At 38.7% G+C, this 5,587-nt stretch overlaps 1 pseudogene; it reads right to left on the minus strand.

Annotated features, from left to right (window-relative positions):
• Positions 1-3,856: 3,856 nt before the first annotated feature.
• LOC150003165 (zinc finger protein 200 pseudogene) lies at positions 3,857-4,981 on the minus strand (annotated as a pseudogene).
• Positions 4,982-5,587: the final 606 nt, after the last annotated feature.

Genomic DNA, 5,587 nt, shown 5'->3' on the forward strand with positions numbered 1-5,587 from the left:
TATTTCACCATTTTACTGCCTCTACCAGAGAATGATTGAGATGAGAGATAAATATCAGATCAATTGAGTCAGCAAGTGCTTCCTAAGCACCTATAACATATTCCACGCTCATGTCAGAGATGAAGGAAGGTCTTAGGGAGACTGGTTTTCTGTGCTTCTTCTATAGCAACATCTTCAATCACAATGATGTGATCTCCAAAATCCTTTATTCCTGATGGTCATACCCAACAAATGAGTTTGTTATTTGCCTTCTTCTCCTATTCTATATCCCAGTACTTACCCTCTGACCTGGACTGTCAAACCTCAGCAGCCTCTGTCCAGTCTTCCTGCTTCCATTATTGTTCCATCAAGTCATCATACACACTGCTGCCAAGTGGTCTACCCCAAAACTGCATGGGATGTGTTCCTCTTCTGACCAAAGCACTTTATTAGCTATTTAAATCCAGACTCCTGCCTGACTGTAAACTTCTCCTTGAGGTGGACTTTGCCTGCTTGTCCATTCTGACCTTTAAGAGTTGAGCCATAATGGACCAGCTGAGTTTTCTGACATGTGGCTCCATTTCCTATTCCCATGCCAGTGTGTTGCTGGTGCTTTGGCTGGGAAGCTCTCTCTCTTCACCTATCTAGTGGACATTTACTTAACTTCACAGAGGGTCTCACATCTCCTGTACAGCTTTGGTGTAGAAGTCAAGGTCAAGAAAGGCCAAGAGACCACCCAAACCTGGGATGGGAAGCAAACATGAGAAGAGAAGCGAGTCATATACTGGAAAAAAATGTGCAGTGGCATTGCCTATCATTGGGTCCCTTACAGATTGGCATTGAGGACACTGTCAGGTGACTAAGAGCATTTTGACTAGTGAAGTGCTCATTTAAATATGTATGAGTTCTCATCTTCCTTTCTCACACTGTGTCAACATTCATCACAGGCTACTCTAGGCTTTAATTAAGTGATAACTGTGTATGTATGTGTGTGCATGCATACAAAGTCCAATAGCTTGATAACCTAGTTTCCTCAACCAGTAGAAAATCACTTGAAATGCCCTAGCTTCAAAGGGCTAAAGGGCTTTATTTGACAGTGTTTGTAATCAGATTTTTTAAACAACCGTGTCTTCCAGTATCTCGAGTAGTTTCTTGCAAAGAGAAGAAAGGTAATTGAAGTAGGTTCCTAAACAAGAGTATAAAAAAAAGAATATTCTACTCATTGAGGTGATATTCTTGCCCCCCATTCTCTTTGATAAGTGCTCAGTGACCCAGGAGTTCAGTCATTTTAAGAAATGTGAAGCTTCCACATTATGAGCAGGTATGAGCCATTTCAGTAATTATCTCTGCAATCAATGAAGGTTTCGGAAGGAAAAGACATACCTTCCAGAAACCTGCAATTATAAAATAAATCATCATATGTGTAGATTAAATGCTTACCGTATCTTAGTAGTAGTTCCAGAGCTGGCTTCTTACTTAGTGCTTTCATTTTCACGGGAAAGCATGCAGTGTAGCATGTGGTAGGCAGAGTGCCCCAAATTCTCATTCTGGGAAGTATGGGAGACAGAGATTTCTTTCTCAGGATGCTGTAGCAAGGTTGATTTTTTTTTTTTTCTCACAGAAGGCTAGGACTAGATGTACATGCTGACTCTAGAGCTTATACCTTCCTAACTCTGAGGCTTGCTTCTTAGTGATACTGACAGAAAGAATACTTTAAATTTACTGTTTGATTACGTTTAAACATTGCAAAACTTCAGATCATCACTTGAAACTGAGTAGGACCTGGCTTCAGGAAGGAAGTGACAATATTTATCAAAGCTAGAAGATATAATGAAAACTTATGCTGCCTTAAGCCAGGTTCCCTAAGAAGAAGATCCTGAGATAAAAATCCATGTGCAAGTATTTTAGTAAGTAACCGATCCCAGAAGAGCCCAGGATGAGAATGAAGGAAGTCTGAAGTTGAAGCAGGGGCTTCATGCTCTTGCACCATCAGTTAGTCATTGGCTCAGGGATACTCTAGGGAAGGCAAATTTCAAAAAACTCACAGCTCTCTGTGCATGCTGACTCTGCTCCTCATGAGCAGTTTTCTTCCAGTAGTCCCAGGGCATCCTTTGAAGACAGGTACAGTTTAGGCCACTATAAACCAAGGCAAGGGCTCCTAGAACTGGTAACAGAAGGTCCAAGGAGAATATACCACACTTGTTTTCTGTAAGAGTTGATTTTATTTGTCTATTTGATTGGGCCATGGGGTGCCCAGATTTTTGGTCAAATGCTATTCTGGGAGGTTTTTGTGACTGTATTTGATGATATTAACATTTTTAAAATTTGTAGATGGTATAATTTTTAACCACAAATTATAACAGAACTGAGATGTTATTGAAAATTAAAAACATTCAGTGAAGTGGCTAGTTTCACAAATATATAATTAAAAATAACTTTCTTACATTAGAGACATAACTACAAAATATAATAAAAATCTATTTACATTAACAAAGTTGTGTAGAACTTACATGAAGAAAATTAGAAAACTTTATTTAGGAATATTCTAATATTTAAATAAAGAGATGTTTCTGGATGGAAAACAAAATTTGTAAAGTTAAAAAAATTTTCCAAATATTTTAGAGAATTAATCTATTTTAATCAAAATACCATAAAAATCTGAGAAACCTGAAAAGAACAAAATTGATTAAGAATCCTTAAAATAACATACTGCAGGATAGATCCCATGAAGACACCACTGGTCTATCCTCTGGGAAGATAAGTCAGAAAAGTCTGAATATCAGGATGCCAAAGAAAACAAATATTCACAACAATGGAGACACTGGAATCTTATCTCTTGAGGGGTAATGTGAGCTGGTCAATGGAGACATAAATTCTAAAAATAAAACACTTCGCTTGTGAAGTAATGACCACCCATTGCCAAAGGTCTGATAACTACTTAGAGGGGAATTAAGCATATGGTAAAGTTATTGAACAGCCATGGATCCAAGCCAATACCTCCCTCTTTCTTTACATGCTCTTGGGGTTTCCTTTCTAGCAAGTTTTCCTCTTAGCTCAGCAGAGGAACAACACTCTGAAGAGCTTTTCCAGTAGTGGGGCTGGGTGGTGGGGCCTGAGCAATCCAAACTTCTTTCATGTCAAGAGAAAGGCATGAGAGAGTTAGCTGAGCAATTACTAGCTGATCAAGAAACAGTAAAAAGAGTAGACATTTTAAAATTATGTTATGAAAAGGATTTTTGTAAAACAGTCACTTTTCACCATAAATTGCAGACATTACTGAAACTGATTGCTAGTTTAAATCACAAACGACAAAATAAGCCTTTATTATTCAATTGCTGTATTTTCCTATATTCCCAAGTAAACAATCCCTTTCAACAGTCATGCTTTAACTGGGTATTCTTAAAGGGTTATATTAATTGTTAATAGAAACTGTTGCCTTAATAAATCAGTAGTTCTTTCAGGAGGAATACCAGTCTAGAAAAGGATCTTTGTGTTACTTCTATTTTCTCAATTGTGAACTCATATGTGGGGAAAAAAATAGATATACTTTTAGTACACAAAATCACTTTGTTCACCTTGCAGGTAAGCAGCCTCCGGAGTCATATTCAAAGTCTTTCTCAGGAAAGGGATCTGTGACCTGTACATTGCAGTATATGTTCATAAAAAAAAAGCTTGTTAGTCCCAAAAGCCTGGAGACTAAGGTATAGTCATTGAGAATTTTTTCTTCCCAGTGAATTTTCTAAAAAGTTGAAGTTTCAGCCACTATGGATATTTAATACAATTTTGGGTATTATGAGGTTTTCACATATCTGTATATTTTTAGACAGTCTGGGAATTCAGAATTTCCTATGAAATATTTCAGTCTGAAACAAGTCCTTCAGACCTTTCCTGATCTCACTTTTGCTTTGGGTCTTAACTGTTGAATGGTACAGTTTGACATGCAAGAACTGTTTGACAACTGACCAAATCTTCTCCCACAATTTTTGCAACCATATGGCCTCTAAACCACATGATTCTACAGATGAAGCACAAATTCTTTGTTCCCTGGGAAGGTTTTTCACATTCTGGATGCTTAAATATCTTCTTACTTATATCAGTTCTTTCATGGTGACTCTGATTAGGATTTTGAGAAAAATTATTTTCACACTCAGAATACAAATAAGGTTTCTCTCCTGTATGTATTCAGTTATGGTTATTAAGATTTCTTTTATGATTGAGGGTTTTCTCCAGTGTAAGTCTTCTGGTGAGAAATAAGGTAAAGAACTTTTGGTAAGCTATATCCCACTCTGTCGATGAGTATATCAACTTCTTGTTTTCTGATTTTATGTAAGGACAATAACATCCATATCCACAAATTTTGAGAATATTCCCTCTAATAGAATATCATTTTCAATGATAACTAAAAGAATTCTCATTTTCTTTTCCTTTGTAATGGATGTATTTATTCTTTTTTTTTTTTGCAATCTGGAGGTTGCTCAGAGACTGTGGAAAAATCTATTTCATCACAATCTGAAGACTTTTCTCTAAGATTTTCACTCTCATAATTACTATCTTTGACCAATAACATCATCATCCCAACATTGGCTTCTTCTTTATCTGAGGTGGGCTGTTGAGTGGGACTCAGGCTCACACATTCTTCTTGAGAGTGAAATACATTCAAATCTTTAAAGACCACTGACTCTTTAGGCTCAGCTTTCGAACACAGAGATACTGTCTCCTGTTTCTGCTGGATTACTTCTCTGGTCAGAAGCTTCACTAAGGAACGAGGTTGCACTCTGTTCTGAAAGTTTGCATTCACGTCTTTTATAATAACCCAAATCTCCTTGACTTTCAGATTGGGCTGAGCCAGTCTGGTTTGGGCAAGAAGGTGAGGAAGTGCTACAGAACAAGCTGGTGGATGGTCTGGGGCCCACTAGTAGCATCTTGAGGCAGATGCTAGCCTAGCTTGGAGTTTGGAAGACTGCTTTGTTTTTGATACCATAGGAAACACTTTTGCAGACATCTTGCCTTGACACCAGTCACACACAACACTTGTTTCTGCGGTTTTGAAAGTCACCTCTTACTGAAGAAAATCTGTCAGAAAGCTTTCTGAGGCTCTGCAACCCCTGGGCAGTCTCTGAGTGTGGTCTAGAGACCCAGGCTCCGGCAGAGGCTTCAGAGGACAAATCCTTCCCTTACCCTTTAGAGTGTTCTCAAATTGACAAATAAAATTAGCCCTTGTAGATGGCAAGTGTTCCTACAGGCCACCTATGACTTGCTGTTGCACCTCGATCTGTTGGGAGGCTGGGTGCCTGAGTTTCAATGTGGTAGCCTGGTGTCCTGCTTGGAGCAAGCAGTCTGAGGTCCAGCTGGAAGAGCTCTCAGGTGGAGAGAGGCCACGCTAGAGGCTGCTGCTCCCTCTTTGGCTCTACCTGAAGACAAAAAGCAGAAGTCTGGCTGTGATTCTCCATGATGGGCTGGAACTACACCATCACCTCTCCTGGGTTTCCAGCTTGCTGACTCATCCTACAGATATTATGATTTGCCTGCTTCATAATCACATAAACTTATTTCTTATAATAAATATCCCTCACCCCCCTCCCTTCCAGCTATGCTTCCTCTCTAATTT

The sequence above is a fragment of the Furipterus horrens genome, unplaced genomic scaffold (genome assembly GCF_987537825.1).
Source record: "Furipterus horrens unplaced genomic scaffold, mFurHor1.1.pri manual_scaffold_8, whole genome shotgun sequence".
NCBI lineage: Eukaryota > Metazoa > Chordata > Mammalia > Chiroptera > Furipteridae > Furipterus > Furipterus horrens.